Here is an 18,659-nt window from a genome sequence, read left to right on the forward strand (position 1 = left end):
GGGACTACAGGCACCTGCCAGCATGCGCAGGTAATTTCTGTATTCTTAGTAGAGATGGGGTTTCACCATGTTGGCCAGGCTGGTCTCCAACTCCTTGCATTGTGATCCACCTGCCTCTGCTTTCCGAAATGCTGGGATTACAGGTGTGAGCCACTGCACCTGGCCCAGAATCAATAATTGTTAATGCTTCATCGAGACATTCTTAAATGAAACTGGCATGAAAAACAAACAACAACAAAAAAAACCCCTGGGATTTCATGGTGGGAAGAACATAGTGCCAGTTAGTACCGCCTGGCACTGTCACCTTGACTCATGCGAAGGTTCCTGCTGTCACACCACTGTTGCTCTTGCACCATCAGTGCAAATGCCAACACAAGGGAAAAGGCAAATAGTGGCTCAGTGTTATCATTAAAGTGGTTTGGTTGTGAGGACCCTTAAGGGTTCGTGGAGCATACTTTGAGGCAAGCTTATTTAAGAGGTTGGAAACACCACGTTAAAATTTATGCTAATAAAGTGAAATTGTGCCAATTGCCCCAGACCGTGCATAAACCCAAAACTCATATTTGTCTTGGAGAAATGCATTCAAAACGTAGTCAACATCACTATCTCATTTTGCCTCTGTGTTAAGACGAGTTTGCATACTTTTAGCCTCTTAGAGCGAGCGGTTGGAACATTATCCAAAAGCAAGTTAAACAGCAGAGGGGGTGGGCAGCTAGAAGTTAGGCTAATCTCACAAATAAGTCATCCACTTGTGGATAATGGAGTTGTAACATTACTCTCAGCTTTAGTCAGCGGCGGCACAACGATACAGTTAAAGATTACAGGTCTCCAGAATAAAGGTGACTTGAGCACTTTTAGTGTTGCATTTAACTGAGAATGTATCGAGGGTTTGGTTGAGGATTTTTTCATAAAACCCTTCTGTTCTGGAAGGCAAATTTGTTATTAAGAGCATCAGTAATTTCTCTTAGGAAGTGTTCAAAATGCACCAGACCCTGAACACAATGTGAGCAGCTGAGGGTGCTGCGTCCATCAAGTGAACAGTTTGCCCTTCTCGTGTACATAATTTGAGCGTCAGTCTAATGGCAAGTGGACAATCATCTAATAAGATATTTCATACCTGTGGCAGCAGGTATAAAGCAATTTGTTTTTGCCTTCCATGTATAAAGCTTGGCAATAAAGTTTTTGTCTTGAGATTTTTGTTTTATAAGACAAATTAAAATTCCTGCTGGGTTTCTGCTGCTCTTCTCCGAGGCTGAATACGCTGCCTGCCTACCCTCCTACCCCCTGCACTTGCAAGGTTGCGGATGTCCTAGGAAAGGGCTGGAAAACCAGTAGCTAAAACTAAACCAGGCCCTGCTGCGTAGACCTGTCTTGGTGAGTGTGGAGCTGTTCTGCAGTAGAGGTTTGCAAAGAAGCTGTCACATCCTTGTTTCCTCTCTCTTTCTGGCTTTTCATTTGTCTTCGGGCCTGTTGCATGGAAGAAATAAGTCATCCATTATGAGCAGTTTGGGTGTGGAGGGTTTGCCCATGTGGTGGACTCTGGCAGGAGATAAAGGGTTTTCCGGGGCCTTTAGTTGTTCGGGTCCTATATTCTCGCACCTCCTCCGGGCTGCTGACTGTGCACAAACACGAAATTCGTTCCTCCAATAGAACAGCATTTGGCCTGGCTCCCAAAAACTGCTCTCCTCACTTAGGTGGCTTTGATTGAGTGTTAGGTGTCTCTTTGGCTGCCTCCGGCGTCTCTTATTTTTAGGGCCTTCGTTAATGTCTTCTGTGTGTGAAACATGAAAATTGAGCCATGGCTGCTGGAATTGGAAACTTAGGGTTTTTAGGCCACCATTCCCTTATCACATGGCCCTATCAGGTTATTTAGTTACAGAGGTTAAAAAAAAAAAAAATCTAACAAATGAGTCATCCACATGTGGATAATGGAGTTGTAAAATTACTCTCGGCTTTAGTCAGCAGCAATATAACTATATGGTTAAAAATTACAGGTCTCCAAAATAGGGACTTCCTGAGAACTTTTAGTGCGGCATTTAACTGAGAATGTACGGAGGATGGCCTAGGAGCCGGCATGTGTGGGGAAAGGAGAGAGGGGGTGGCTGAGCACCTCATGGGCAGTGAAAAAAGATAGCGTAACTAAAGCTTGGGCCAGCGTCCTCAGAGCGATGGCCTTTCAGGTCCTGGCAGGGGTCTGCTTACAGCTCAGCCTCGTTACAAATAAGGGGATAAATTGGTGGTAACAGTGCCTTTTTTTTTTTTTCTTTTTTCCTTTGGAAACAGGCGTCTCATGTGTTGGGAAATGGGCTTGGATGCTGAGTGGGTAACAGGCAGTTCTGAGAGGAAGAGCTCAGGAAAGGTGTGACCAAATGAGCCATCTGACTGGTCAGTGCAGCCCAGGGCTCACCCACGGAGGGAGCTGGGGTCTTTCAAGTGGGTGTTCGCGGACCCGTGGGAGACAGGGAGGGGTTGATTACAGGCGAGACCATTTCTCTTTTCCTTTCCTAAAGGAAACAGAAGAATGAAATAAAAATCTAAAATTTTGTTACTTTCCGTCTTTGGAATTCTGTTCATTTGTGTTTAGGGCCAGTTTTTAAAAATTTTTTTGAGACGGGGTCTTACTCTGTCACCTAGGCTGCAGTGCAGTGGTACCATCATGGCTCACTGCAGCCTTGACCTCCCAGGCTCAAGCGGTCCTCCCAACTCAGCCTCCCAAGTACTGTAGCTGGGACTACAGGTGCACACAATGATGCCTGGCTGATTTTTTTTTTTCTTGGTAGAGATGAGGTTTGGCTGTGTTGCTCAGGCTGGTCTTGAACTCCTGGGCTCAAGCAATCTGCTCACCTCGGCCTCCCAAACTGCTGGAATTACAGACATGAGACACTGTGAGTAGCCTGGGACCAGTTTTTTGATGGTCCCTAGCATTCCACGAGCATTAGTATGTAAGTGCCTAGTCCAGAGGTATGTTTAGTTGACTCTGGTTCCCTCCCTTCCTTTCAATGTGTGGAACTCACAGTTTTCTTTCTCTTCTTCCCTGCGATCTGCCACACTTCTCATTTTTTCATGGACTGCAGTACATTGTAATTGTCTGTGTACCAGTTTCCTCTCTCTTACTAAAGTGTGAATGTTTGATGGAAGAAACTGAGTGACAGGGTCTGTTGTAATCACCCAGTATTCCCCTTTGTGTGGTGCTGAGCCTGGTACTTGGTGGGGGTGGGTATGCAGTGAATGTAGAATGGTCGGATGCTTGAATGAGTATAGTCAAATTTCCTGGCCGGGAAGACCATACAGTGTCAGCACTGTTCTGGTTTTACTTCCCTCTTCAGGCTATGGGTGCATGCCCACTCACAGGGCAGGGACGGCCATGGCTAGTGCCTGTCTGTTACCTAAACTCCAGCCCAGTTTTGGTGCTCCCGTTTTTGAGTCCTGAGCAAGTGTTCCTGGCATTGTGTCGGTTCCCGTGGTGTGTGTTTTAGCCTGTGAGTCACTTTCCTCAATTTGAAGATCTGAAAGTAAAATCTTTCACCCAAGGTTTTTAGATTTTAGAGCTCATCCCTTAGGCCAGGGAGAGTGACTACTAATACTTATGGAACCTCTCCCTACGTACGTGGCTGTGTTTAGAAAGGGCTATTTGGAGACATAAATAATAGGTTTTGACATTGGAAACAAATGTATTTTAGTACATACCACTAAATAAATGTATGCTATAAGCTATTCTCCTGGGGTTATCAATCATTAAATATTAGCTTTTAAATGATTAAACATATGACTATATCTTATTGGTTACAAATGATGCCAACTCAAACCAGCGTAAGCCATACAAGTAGAATTTATATAAGGATTCACTGGGTGGTTTATGGGGACAAGGAAAGGAAATGCTGCCAGGCTACAAGGGAGTCTGGAACAAGGACTGCGGCAGTACCAGGAGCAAGGTGCTGCTCTTTTACCCCGAGACCCCTGGGACTCAACTGTGCTTCTCTGCTCATAGGGTCTAAAATGGCAGTGTCCGGTCCTGAATATACCTGCCTTCAAGTTCAATTGTGAACAGACACAAGTCTCTGTTTAAATTCCTGAGAAAGAATTTGGTCAGCCTGACCTGTGTCCGGTGAATTCTGCTCACGGGAATGGGGGCTGGAGAATAAATGTGGTTTAGAGGGCTGATGTGAGATCTCAGAGTCTGGAAGCTGTTTCAAGGTTCTGGAAATAGCCCAGGAGGGCTACAAAACTCAGAGCAAGCCATAGGGTCTGGACAGTACCCTATTTCCTTTATTTCTAATTATTTCTACCCTTTCTTTTGAGGGAACTCATCAGTGTCTTCCTGAGGCCTGGAGGCCTGTCTGTGACCATGAGACGGACTATCAAGAGCAGTGCTTGGGCTCTGCAGACAGCCCAGAAGTTCTCTGCTGCAGGGCTAAGTGATAATTCTACCGAGTCGGTTGACCTTCTGCTGGATAGCTGTAGAGCAGATGAAAAAAGAATATCAGGAAAGAAAAGAACATCTTTTTTTTTTTTTGAGACGGAGTTTCACTCTTGTTACCCAGGCTGGAGTGCAATGGCGTGATCTCGGCTCACCGCAACCTCCGCCTCCTGGGTTCAGGCAATTCTCCTGCCTCAACCTCCTGAGTAGCTGGGATTAACAGGCACGCGCCACCATGCCCAGCTAATTTTTTGTATTTTTACTAGAGATGGGGTTTCACCATGTTGACCAGGATGGTCTCGATCTCTCAACCTCGTGATCCACCCACCTCGGCCTCCCAAAGTGCTGGGATTACAGGCTTGAGCCACCGCGCCCGGCCAGAAAAGAACATCTTGAGCTTGTGGTGTTTTTTGGGTTGTATTATTTTAGGGTTTGGGGAGGAGGGAAGTGGTGAAGAATGGTTTACGAAGGGTGCTCTTGATTTTTCTGAGATGAAATAATTTTATTCAGCTATTTATATTTCAATATATTTCTTCAGTATCTGTTTTTAATATTCTGTTAGACGTTTTAGTCTGTCAAGAGTTATTGTTAATTGTCAGCCAAGTTCCTGGTTGCAATGAAGATAGTTTCTTTTTATGCCATGCTCTCCAGGGATCCACTAAACAGCCGGGTGGCTATGATTTGCGTTAAACTAATAAAGTCCCCTGGTTAAAGGGGTATGCCCTAGATTTAATATTTGAAATCCTTTCCATTAAGTACAGCACAAACAGATCTTTCTGTACATTTTGGTGAAGCTTAGCCATTTTCAATTGCTTACTTTGATCCTAATCTTTCATTTTTCTGATTGCTTTTGGTAACCTTCTATTTGGGCTGTCTGCCAAATTTTATGGTAGGTAACCTTTAGACAGGAGGTATAATCAGGTCATTTGATTCAGAAAAGGAGTTTGCTTTCCCTTCTGACTTCTGTTTTGAAAGCACTGGAATTCCCCCAGTAGAAACTGAGCGTGGAAAATAATGTGGAAATGAAGGAATTAAGATGGTGTGAATTTCTTGTGGCTTGCTCTGAGTTTTAGCGTCCTGGTGGGCTGGAAACAGATGCTGGGATCTTGCTTCAGCTCTCAAAGCAGCCTCAGTCAGTGGAACTTTTTTTTTTATTTTTTATTTTTTAACTGATGCTGCTTTCTCAGCTTCTAGAATTGCTTTCTTTGTGCTGCGTTAGAATGTCAGAGACAGGCTTCGTACTACTTGGCTAGCAAGGATCACCATCAAACATGTCCTGTAGTTTATCTTGAAATTTTAAGCTTCAGGCATCAGATTGCTTCAAAAAAGTTTGTGTCATCTGTTTTGCGGAGGGAGCTTGTGGCTGGGATTGCAGATGCAAACATTGCCTCTTCCTAAATTGGGTCCTTGAGTTAGTTGGTGTGCATCTCTAGAGTCCAGTGTTTTCTTTTGCAAAATGAAGGAAGTGGTGCAGTGATCACTAACATAATTCCAACCCAGCACACCAGGACTGAAGCTTAAGAAAGAATTATTTTTGTTATGAATCACGTGCATTTAGGATTCTTACCAGACAGAATAATTAAATATTATTTACTTAATCAGAATTTAATATTAAATATTGTATTTAATTAAGTAAATAATATTTAATTATTCTGTCTGGTATAAATATAAATATTCTGCTCTGGGTCTTCACCTCTGCATACACAATGCTGAATATGGTAGTTACTTCTTCAGTACTGTTGATGGTGTAAATGGATGAATGGTGGCCATTCTGAAACTGCTTTGTAGGATCTTAGCTATGTTGGAAGTCAATCTAAGTCTGGTCTCTGCCATTTGGAGTATATTTTGAAAATGGAAGATTTAAAACCTTCCTCATGTAAGTTGCCGTCTAAGGTTCTAGACCAACCCTGGTTCACCTGGGTTTTTTCTTCTGCAGGACATTGGCTCACAGAAAACAGGACTGCCCCCTTTCCTGGCATATTTGCCCTCAGACTGCCCACTTGACTAATCAGTTTAAGCTCTTCCCTCTTAGGCCATTAATCCTATTTCTCCAGCCGAGAAGCAGCAGGATAATAGTAATGTGTCCTGTAGCTATTAAAAGATGATATTGCCTTACACATAAATAAAGTACTTTTTTTTCCTCTGCAAAAGGATGAGCAAACAAATTTTTCATTTATGCTTTCACCTTTTTGTGATATTTCTTTGTATCCTCTAGTGCAGTGAGGGGAGAACATAATTTTTACTGTTATTGGTGATTATTTTCTGCTTGTTTTCAGCATGCTAGCAACAAGATGTTTGCTTTCCTATACATGCTTACATTTTGCCATCCCATGATGAGCTCTAGTTGCTCAAGCGGGCAGGAACAGTGAACATGGAAGTGATCTTTGGTATGTGATATTTTCTAAAGAACTGAATTTTGAAATAAGCACATTTCATGGCATTTGCTAACCACGGTAATCTCCAAATTCCTAGAGGTCAGATTTTCTCATTGAAGACTTTTTTTTTCCTTTTCAGTTTATATATGCAGAAAGGGCTTCATTAAAAGTGAGATCATTCTCATTCAATCTGAAGCTGGCAGCCAACCCAGATCCTTTTAAACCCTGCTGTATGTGCTGATGAAAACTCAGGGAAGTGCTAATGGAAGGGAGGTGGTGAGGCTCCTTCCACTTCTTGCCTGGAGATTTAACCTGTTATGTGTCTAGGCTTTTCAGAGTTAGGCATTAAACCTGCTTGTGCAGTGGTGATGGAGCTCCTGAGGTATTTCTGCATTTGCTTCTGGGTTTTGAATTTCCACCATTAAATTTCAGTCTATGGACAAGGAAAATGTGGCACATATGCACCATGGAATACTATGCAGCCATAAAAAATGATGAGTTTCTATACTTTGTAGGGACATGGATGAATCTGGAAACCATCATTCTCAGCAAACTGACACAAGAACAGAAAGTCAAACACCACATGTTCTAAGTCATAGGCGGGCGTTGAACAATGACAACACATGGTCACAGGGAGGGAAGCATCACACACTGGGGTCTGTTGAGGGGGCCAAGGGAGGGACAGCAGTGGGGTGGGGAGGTCAGGGAGTGATAACATGGGGAGAAATGCCAAATATAGGTGACGGAGGGCAGTGGGGATGGAGGCAGCAAACCACATAGCCATGTGTGTACCTGTGCAACAATCCTGCATGATCTGCACATGTACCCCAGAACCTAAAGTACAATGAAAAAAAAATTTTTTCAGTCTATTGGTGGGTGCATGTGTATGTGTTATGTCATTGTGAGTTTTTTTTGTATGTCTGAAATAATTTTGTCATCCCCATGATCATGCTGCCATCATTATTTCGACTTTTGAGAGTCAGTTTCTCCTCTGACCCAGCAAATCGGCTTCTGAGAATCAGCCCTAAGGAAGTAATCTTAAATATGGAGGAAAATTTCTTGCACAATAAACCTGCCCATTGCTGGTTCATTCATAACAGCGAAAACATTGGAAACATCCTTTATGTCCAGCTTTGGGGGAAATGATTCAGTGATGATTGGTACTGTATATTCAAGTAATAGAATATAAGTATCTCTTCAAATCATTGCTTAGGATAAATATGGAAAAATGCTCTTGAAAATATACCTTCCCACTTATAGGAAATATAGTAAATTATATTCACAGTATGATTAGTGATTTTTTTTTTTTTTTTTGAGATGGAGTTTTGCTCTTGTTGCTCAGGCTGGAGTGCAGTGGTGTGATCTCGGCTCACTGCAACCCCCACCCCTCGGGTTCAAGCAATTCTCCTGCCTCAGCCACCTGAGTAGCTGGGATTGCAGGCATATGCCACCACACCCAGCTAATTTTTGTGCTTTTAGTAGAGACAGGGTTGCACCATATTGGCCAGGATGGTCTTGAGCTACTGGCCGCGGGTGAATCCGCCCGCCTTTGTCTCCCAAAGTGCTGGGATAACAGATGTGAGCCACCACATCCAGCAGTGATTTTTTTTTTTTAAATCTAGTTTTTAAAATACCTGAGCAAAGATGGTGTAAAGGATGAGATGATAAAAGACATTTTTCTTAATATTTTTCTGATTTTCTACATCTTTTACTTTTTAAAAGGCACCAACATTATTTGCATAACAAAACACCATATAGATAGATATCTAAAAGTGAGTAAGACTTGAAAATCAGCCAGAAATGGTTGCTGTGGTGACAAACATAACCCTTAAGATGAATTTTTTTTTTTAAATAAACAGGGTCTTACTCCAGTTGCCCAGTCTTGAGTGCTACTGGAGTCGTCCAGTTTCAGCTCACTGTAGCCTTGACCTCCTGGGCTCAGGTGATTCTCCCACCTTAGCTTCCTGAGCACTTGGGACTACAGGTGCTCCACCATGCCCAGCTATTTACTGATTTTTTTTTTTTTTTTTACTTTTGGTAGAGGCGGAGTTTTGTCACGTTGCCAGGCTTATTTTGAACTCTTGGGCTCAAGTGATCCGCTTGCCTCAGCCTCCCAAAGTGCTGGGATTATAAGCATAAGTCACCACGCCTGGCCATCATGAATTCTTTGGGGCCCAGAAATCTTGTCTTTTGCAAAGATAGTTTGATGAGGCAAGGTTGCTGTGAAATGAGGGTCCCAGGCCAACAGTTCTCTCAAGTGTGTGTCATGGTTCCTGAGTGCCAGTTTGAGTCAGGGGTACAGGAACTGGGGAAATGAGAGAGAGGGAGGGTGCTGAAGCTGGGTGGGAGGGGAGGGCACCAGAGGCAGCTGTGGTCTAAGTCATTCTTGGCTTTTGCATCTGGCTTTCTGCATTTATTACTATTACACTTTTTTTTTTCCTTTGGAGTCTCGCTGTATTACTCAGGCAGGAGTGCAGTGGCATGATCTCGGCTCACTGCAACCTCTGCCCCCAGGGTTCAAGTGATTTTCCTTCCTCAGCCTCCCAAGCTGGGACTACAGGTGTACGCCATTATGCCCAGCTAATTTTTGTATTTTTAGTAGAGATTGGATTTCACTATGTTGGCCAGGATGGTCTCAATCTCTTGACCTCGTGATCCACCTGCCTTGGCCTCCCAAAGTGCTGGGGTTACAGGCCTGCCTCACCACACCTGGCCACTATTACACTGTTTAATGCTGTGGGCTGTAGATGGAAAGCCAGCTTTGAGTTATTAAGAATAATTGGGTCTCTCCCGACAGTAGAGGCAGCAGAGGCGTAAACAAACAAATCCCAATGTATTACAATAATGCAATTTTATATTTAGACCCAGAATGCGTTATGATGATCATTATAGAAAATATCTACTCCTAATTCTGTTAGGGAAAGTGGTATAGCTATAGGGGCTTTGGAATTAGAACAGGGTTGAATATTGACCCTACTAGTTATTAGCTGCGGTTTTTGGACAAATCACTTAACTTTTCCTGGCAGAGTTTTCTCATTTATAAATTAGAAATAAAACTATCTTTCTTATAGGAGTTTGTGCTTCTTAAGTGGGAGATGATCTACGTATGGTTCATGATGTGTGTATGGTAGATGATGATTATCATGAATAACTAGTAAAGTAAGCGATGTTAAGTTATGTTATTACAAGACCCATTGGATGCTGTGTCATGGGGAATACAGACTATATATACTAGTTTGGAAGAGAAACCTGATTCAGATTCTAAATGGTACCTTGGAAGTGCAGATGGACAACAGAATGATTGGAGATTAGTGGCTTGGTAAGCCAGTTCTTTCTGCTGAAGTTGGAAGCAGAAAAGAGTAACAAATTATAGAATGTAATTATATTAATTAGAATTATATGATGAGTGTAATAGAATTGTCTTTTGCTCTAAAATTAATATTTTATAATTTTACAATTAGATCTCTCGAGAATTTGAAAAGGAAATTCTTAGTAAGAAGTACTTGTTTGTGTCATGTTAGTCTATTTTAATTGATACACATGCACACACAGCACAATTTTTTTTTTAAGCTCAAAAAGTTTATTAATGTTGGGTTGGGATTTGATGCACTGTTTTCTTTGGACAAGATTCTTACCTTCTTTGAGGACTGAATTTAAATAGTTATTCCCAGGAGGGCAGTGGAACGCTTCCATTGTAATTGAATAATCAGCATCATTCCTGGGTACTAGATAAACTTAACTGATCATTTAATTGATGCTTTGAATGGCTGCATAATGTGTAAGTTCATTGAAGCCAGATATCAGATTTGTTCATGTTTTGTCCTTCTAGTACCCAGAGGGTACTTTGCACATGGTAATGAATACACGTGTGAATTAATAGATGGTAATCTATTACACTCTACTCATTTCCTTCCTTAAAGATTCAAGCCTAAAGCTAACATAACACTGAGAAGAAGAAACATCACTGCCTTGCTCTATACAGTGTAGCAACAAATTTAATAACGTGTGGAACTGCAGGGTTTTTCATTCATTCAGTTGTCAGCCTGCAAAACACGCACCAGTACCTTTTTTCTTGTCCTTTTAAAATTTCAATTCCTTACCCCCAGAGTGATGTTGGCACATTTGCTCTGCCGAAATGATTTCAAGATCTCTTCACTGCTGATTCACTGAATGATTACGGTTCAGATGGCCCCACTCCCGCAAGGAAAAGTGTCTCCACATTAACAAGCATGTTCTTCTGCTTGATTTCTGTAGTTACATACATTGTGTCACTTTGAGGAGTTGGAAAGAAATTTAACAGGATATTAGGGTGAGAGTACCTTTAAAAAAAAGTTCTGTGAAGGAAGTGTTTCATCCTGGTGAGTAATGAAATAAGCTTAAAATTTGCCTTAATAATGACTTTTGACGTAGTCCTTGTTCTCACATTGCCTGGGCTGATTGCTTTTTCGTTTTAGCCGAGGTCATGTTAAAACCAAAATAAAGTTATTCGAAAATATAGCTGTGCAAAATTTTATTTTTCTATCAATTTGTCATTCCCAGAGCAAATTTGGGAAGAGCCAAGTAAATTAAGTGTGAATTTAGGTGGTATTAAGTCCAAGATAGCCCTCAACAAACAGCTTCTCAATAAATTCTTGAGTGGCACCAACTTTTGTCACTAATAGCCTCAGACACGTGTCACTTTAATTGTTTGACAACCTACACTCAAATGATAAACTTATAAATGGTTTTGGAATCTGCTGCTGGTTTCTTAAAAACAGTTATTACAGTTTCTTAATTTATTCTGAACTGGATTTGATACACCGAAAACTGTTTTCCCTGCCTCCTTAGGAATATGCCACATCATGTAATGACATAAGCCTCTCAGAAGATGTAGCATTGACTAGATTAAGGCCTCATCTCATTTATAGAAGAATCCCACCCTGCCCACGTGGGCCTGCAACTCCGGAGGGCTTTAACAACGTCTTGAGCTTGTCATCATCTAAAGAGACAACTTGGTGGTTTTATTTAGTAGAAATAAATACTAAACTTACCTTCTGGATAATCTTCAGAGATTATCCAGAGGGTAAGTTGAAGGACATTGACAAATAACTCAGCAAATTGTGTCCCAAATATTAATAACAATTTATGCCAGCACCCAAAATATTTCAGAGATGTTTTTACGTTTCTCTCAAGTATGTTGGGAACAGAAAAGGATTATAGAAATATTTATAGTAGGCATAAACTTGCACAAAAGCTCCAAGCACCTTAAGCAAGCTTGTTGCAATTATTCTTTCAGAGAACTGGAATAAGTGATTATTTCTTGTAGGCTCTATTTAACTCCTACTATACTGCCTGTTGTTCGAATGTGTTTTATTTAGCTCTGTTTTCATCACTCCTTAAATTTAATATTCTCAAGGCCAGAATTCTATCAGTGATGGTCAGGACATCTTTGAAGACAATTAGATTTGTGGGAAGATAATTTATATGAAGAATTGGGAATATTCATATCTGTCAGAAATATCATATCCCAATAAAAATCATTCTTTCACAATAACTTTTCCACTCAAACATCGCCGAACATGATTAACAAGACCCAAACTGCATTTCACTTCTTTTTTGAAGTTGGAGGGAAGAGCTTCCACAGCTGAAAAGTTTGGCGAAACCTTGGGACCCTTTCACACTGGCTGAGGGGGTGAGAGTGGGCATTGATCCAAGCCAGGCTGCCCTTACTTGATTGGAACCCCCTTTTAGTACTTGGGGGTGATGGGGGAAGGCCCGGAGAGCATCAGTCCTCCATGTGTCTTGGCTGCTCCACAAGAAGAATACCCACTATTGGCTGGGCATGGTGGCTTGCGCCTGTAATTCCAGCACTTTGAGAGGCCAAGGTAGGTGGATCACGAGGTCAGGAGTTTGAGACTAGTCTGACCAACGTAGTGAAACCCCGTCTCAACTAAAAATACAAAAAAATAGCTGATGGGGTGGTATGTGCCTGTAATCCCAGCTGCTCTGGAGGCTGAGGCAGGAGAATTGTGTGAACGTGGGAAGTAGAGGTTGCAATGAGCCGAGATCGCACTGTATTCCAGCCCAGGTGACACTGTGAGACTCCATCTTATAAAAAAAAAGAAAAATACCCACTGTTTTCTCATAGGCATCACCACAGTATTCTCTGAGTGTTTAGCAGGCATGGCCTGGTCTGGGAAAGTCCTCACCTGGAAGTTGTGGTGGGGGAGGCCGTGGATTGGAAGAAACCCTAGGGTAGAAGAAGGGCCCTTAAATGTTGCTTGTGGCAGCTGGGAGCAGGGATACCAATGAGGATGGACAAGCTCTTTGATTTAAGGTGCTTCAGGAGCCTCAGGCAGGAGTCAGATTTAAGGGATAAGTGGTTCCTATTTTCAGTATCTCTTCTACACAGGTCTTTATGGAAAGTCTTAAAAAGTACTCTTGTCATCTGACCTGGATAATGCAGGTTCTTGGCTCTTCCAGTGCTACACTGAACCAGGGATTCAGAAGCCATTGAGTGGTAAGTGATCAGTTCCGAAGTGGTGCTTAGAGAAAGTCTTGAAGTGAAGGAGGTTTAGGGAATGAGTTTGGAGTCGTGTTTTCATTTCTTTTGGTTGAAGGAACTTAAGAGTATCATCTTTATCTGGTTTTATGTATTGCTCTTCTTTTTGTTTGGGGTAGATGATTAAAAATAGAAACGTGGGGGTGAGGCGCGGTGGCTCACACCTGTAATCCCAGCACTTTGGAAAGGTGAGGCTGGCAGATCACGAAGTCAGGAGCTTGAGACCAGCCTGGCCAACACGGTGAAACCCCGTCTCTACTAAAAATACAAAAATTAGCCAGGTGTGGCCAGGTGCGTCTGTAATCCCAGCTACTCAGGAGGCTGAGGCAGGAGAATCACTTGAACCCGGGAGGTGGAGGTTGCAGTGAGCTGTGGTTGCGCCGTTGTACTCTAGCCTGAGCAATAGAGTGAGACTCCATCTCAAAAAAAAGAACGTGGGGAAAGAGACAAAGTTAGGCTTCAACAAGCTCTCAGTGATCTGTGATGATATTGTTTTCATTGAAGGTTATTTACAAGGTGATGCAGCCTTGAATGCTCCTAGCTGGTTTCAGGGCAGTAGATAGAAAGGATGTTTCCAAGGAAAACTGTCTCTGAATGAACTTGTCCTTGGGTATGTGGGTAACAGGTAACAACAAAACGAAATATCAGCAAGTCAATCGCTGTGAATCATCCTTTTTGGATCTTGACACTGCAGGTAACAGAATAGTTAATGTCTCTCCTTTGTAAGTCTTTCAAGAGATGTACACACTGGATTCTTATTTTATTTGTTTATGTATTTTGAGACAGTCTGTGCCCAGGCTGGAGTGCAGTGGTATGACCTTGGCTCACTGCAACCTTCACTTCCTGGGTTCAAGCGATTCTCCTGCCTCAGCCTCCCAAGTAGCTGTGATGAGAGGCATCCACCACCATGCCTGGCTAAGTTTTGTGTTTTAGCAGAGATGGGGTTTCCCCATATTAGCCAGGTTGGTCTTGAACTCGTGACCTCAGTGATCTACCCGCCTCGGCCTCCCAAAGTGCTAGGATTACAAGCATGAGCCATCACATCCGGTCCATACCTTGGATTTTATTTTCCTCCAACAACATGGACACTACCCAGTCTTTCTTGTTCTGGTTTTCCGGTAGTTATCTTTTATGGAAGGTGGTCACTATTTGTTAAATGTTTATAGATTTACTTTAGCTTTTCATTAGGAAATCAAGTAAATCAGATGTATTTGTCCTAATGTAGTAATAAAGATAATAAAATTGTTTGTGGTTAGTATTTCCTGAACATGTTTTCTGCATCAGGCACTGTTCTAAGTGGGCCTTGGCTCAGTTTCCACAAAGCCCCATGGAGTATTGTTTACAGAGAACAATGCGAGAGGGTGTCTGTTTCCCCACGGCCTGGCTGTAGAGGCCATGGCATCATCTCCTGACAATTTTCACCTCCTGGTCTATTAAGCCACTTGCCTATTTTAGAAGGGATTGAGCTCTTTTTTTTTTTTTTTGAGATGGAGTTTTGGTCTTGTTGCCCAGGCTAGAGTGCAGTTGTGTGATCTTGTCTCATTGCAACCTCTGCCTCCCAGGTTCAGGCAATTCTCCTGCTTCAGCCTTCTGAGTAGCTGGAATTACAGGTGTGCGCCACCACACCAGGGTAATTTTTTGTATTTTTAGTAGAGATAGCGTTCATTATGTTGACCAGGCTGGTCTCGAACTCCTGACCTCAGGTGATCCGCCTGCTTGGCCTCCCAAAGTGCGGGGATTACAGGCATGACACCCCACCTGTGGCTGGGTTGAGCTCTTTCTTACCTCTTTACCTTTTAGCGCTGCTTCCTTTGAGCCGACTGTCCCACTCTTTCAGCCTTCCTGATGCTTCTTGGCTCTCCAGGCTGGGTGTCTTCATTTGCCCCCTGCTCAGTTGTCTCACGATTTCTGGTATTTCTGTTATAGATCTGTGTTATAACTGCCTATGGTTGTTGGATGCCTGCACTGGATCCTGAGCTCCTTAAGGCAGAGACCAAGTCTCACCTTTGTGTCTCATGAGCCTGGTACACAGGAGATAACAGGTGAAGTCTGATGACTCTTACCTGATGGGGAAATGTATTTGTTCTCTCTTCCCTCAACTAGTGAGGTGCCTTGCAGGTGTTTTTTTTGAGACAGTCTCAATTTGTTGCCCAGGCTACAGTGCAGTGGTGCAATCTTGGCTCACTTGCAACCTCTGCCTCCCAGGTTCAAGCAATTCTTATGCCTCAGCCACTCTAGTAGTTGGGATTACAGGCATGTGCCACCACATCAGGCTAAATTCTGCATTTTAGTAGAGATGGGATTTTGCCATGTTGGTCAGACTAGTCTCAAACTCCCAGCCTCAGGTGATCTGCCCACTTCAGCCTCCCAAAGTGTTGAGATTCCAGATGTGAGCCACTGCAACTGGCTGCCTTGCAGGCTTTTAGGCACCTCAAATGTGTCATAATAGCATCCTAGAGATCTTAGAAATTTTAACTGTTGGAGAAAGTTTTAAAGTGCCCAACCATCCCAAGCAATTGTACATCCTTTAACTCACACTAAAATCCGTCCTTTTTTGCTTTCACAGGTATGTACATTTTGATAAAAAGACATTGCAAAATTGAGCACCAGCTAGCCCAACTGTGTAGTAAACATTGCATGACTATCTTTGTGTGTTTTGTTGTTTTATTCAGTCAAACCTTTTGTTATTTTACTGTAAGTTTATTTACACAGGGTAGTCTTCTCCCGTTACAGCTGCATGGAAGGAATCTTAGAGGAAACAGTTACTGACTTTCTTATTGTAAGACCAGAAAAATGAAGCATTGGTATGGGCCGTGGGGGATTGCTGTGCCTCATACTCAGTAAAACAAACTAGCTCTCTGAATGCAAAGGCAGCTCCTTACTTTCCATACGTAATAAGTCATGATTTCTTAATGAGGCAAATTATCTATTATTTAGTGAATTCATAGTATTTGTTACAAGTAAATTCATTAAGAGCACTGTTCCAATAAAACCAATTTAATTTTGCAGACAGTTAAGGGGCATCTTCCATGTGCTCTGCATTGTGCTAGCCACAGGGGTGGATATAGAAATGGACAAACTAGGAATGGGCTTTTTAAAGGAGATTATAGCCAAAGGCAGTGGTGTGCACCTGTAGTCCCAGCTACTCAGGAGGCTGAGGCAGGAGGATCACTTGAGCTTAGGAGCTCTGAGCTGTAGCACACTGTGCCAGTTGGGTGCCTGCATTAAAGTTGGCATCAACATGGTCACCTCCCAGGAGTAGGGGGCCACCAGGTTGCCTGAGGGAGGTGTGAACCTGCCCGGGTCAGAACTGGAGCCGATCAAGGCTCCTATGCTGATCAGTAGTAGGATCTCACCTGTGAATAGACACTGCACTCCAGCCTGATGAACAGTCAGACCCCAACTCAATTAATCAGTCAATCCATTTATTCATTCGTAGGATTACCAAGGGAATCACTGACAATAAAAAATTATACAAAATAAGTGGCTCCAGAGGCATAAAACCAAAGTGGTTTCGTGCCAAAAAATAGAAATCAAGGGCATTTGAATTTGATCAAGTAACATTTTGAATTTGATCTGAGAATGGATGTACCTTAAACAAGTAGCCCTGTATGGAGAAGGCCTTGCAGGAGAGGGAATGATAACGAAGAACAGAGACCTGGAGACCAGAAGACGCCAGCTCTACCAGAAAAAGTGGCAAAAGTCCATGTGGTTGAAGTAGGGGACATTTGGGAGCAGGGAGGGTGTGATGGACACCTGGCAGCTGACCATGACTTACGATGTATGGTTTTCACCTGGTTTGAGGGTTTCCAGGTCTCCATGGCTGCTGATGGGGCTCCTCAGGCACATGTCAGTGTATTCACTCAGCCAGTGATTGTTCCGTTTTCTCTCTCATTTCTACTTTTCTATCCCATCGTGGTTTCCTGCATAACCCCATCTAATTTTAGACCAATTTTGATGTGATTTTTCTTCTACGTGAGTGGCTCAGTGAATGCTTTCGAATATTTTCCCACTTACGTACTGTTTCAGAACTGAAGAATGCAAAATCTAATTGTACCAGGTTTTCGAAAAGTAGTAGTTTCCATAGTATGTGTTTAAAAAGTCCCCAAATGTCTATCCGTACGAATCTTTGAAAAGACACGTTGCAGCCCAAACGTTAGGAGAGATGGAAAGGGGGACTTCACATTGTAAAAGCAGTATTTATCTTTGCATCTTGATGTTCCTAGAATAGACTCTCGCCTTTATAAGTGGAGTTTTCTTGCGGCTTTTGCGGGGAGGATTAACTCAAATTAGGGCAGATTTTCTGGAAAGTCCCCAGTTCAGCATTCTGTTGGATTTCTGGTATCTATTGAGCCAGACAGTTGGAATAATGAGTCTTGACATTAAATGTGTCCTACAGCAGGGAGGAGAGAAAAGTGGGAGGAAAGTGTATCAGTCTTGCTGGCTTCCTACAGCCTAAGCAGGAGGAGGAGGAAAAGGAGGAGAAGGTGTGAGTATGACCCAAGCCCTGGACTAAGCACTTTAGGTGCATGATCTCATTTAATCCCATTTCAGAGGAAACTGCCTGTCTGGGATCTGTTTGACTCAGGCTTTGTGCTCTTAGCCACTAAATGGCTTCTCTTTACTGATGATTTAACTCTGCCCTTATCCAATAGTTACTTGTAGGCTGCTATACTGACTTCCTCCAAATAGATGAACCCTTTGTATACTCTTCGGTACCTGGAATAAGTGCTGTGTAATCCTAAACGCTCAATAAATATTTCTTAAAATGAAGATGATTCTCCTTGACAGAAAATTGATCTTACTGAGTGTATATCCACTGAGAAAACAGACTTACGAATGTTTAATACTCCCCGATTATCATATACTTTCTTATTTAAGCAGAAGTATAAAACGCATGCCAAAGCCTAACGTAAATGATTTATTATGCACCAATTAACATTATCTGAGCCATGGTTTTTCTTTGTTGTTATGAATTGAGCATTGACAGCAATGCAGCACTCATTTTCTTTTTGTTTCTATGCAGAAGACATTTGAAATAGGCAACTCTTGTCTTTCCTGAGTAGTCTGAGAAAGGTGAATGGAGACATTTGTATTAAGTGTTCATCTCATGACCAATACGCTTTGTACTTTTGAAGTTTGCTTTATTCTTAAGCTTGTGGTAACTATAGCTCTGTCACTGAAACCATCCCCACAGGTTGTCATAATGTGACCAGCTATAAAAAGCTCTTTCTGCTATTTAAAGTGTATATAGCCTTAAGCATAACAATCACATAGATAACCTCTTGGATGTCAACACAGGCATCCTATGTGTTTTATTCATGAT

At 42.4% G+C, this 18,659-nt stretch overlaps 1 protein-coding gene and 1 long non-coding RNA gene across 3 annotated transcripts in view; one reads left to right on the plus strand and one right to left on the minus strand.

Annotated features, from left to right (window-relative positions):
- Positions 1 to 18,659, plus strand: part of PRKCA (protein kinase C alpha) — a 492,002-nt gene that overhangs the window by 41,546 nt on the left and 431,797 nt on the right. The window lies entirely within an intron of this gene.
- Positions 647 to 1,984, minus strand: LOC116525831. Its single transcript, XR_004257842.1, has 2 exons — positions 1,920 to 1,984; positions 647 to 748 (listed from the first exon to the last, which is right to left on the minus strand). It is a non-coding gene; the product is annotated as an uncharacterized LOC116525831 (long non-coding RNA).

This window comes from Sapajus apella, unplaced genomic scaffold, assembly GCF_009761245.1.
Source record: "Sapajus apella isolate SASKATOON/1434 unplaced genomic scaffold, GSC_monkey_1.0 scaffold48, whole genome shotgun sequence".
Lineage (NCBI taxonomy): Eukaryota > Metazoa > Chordata > Mammalia > Primates > Cebidae > Sapajus > Sapajus apella.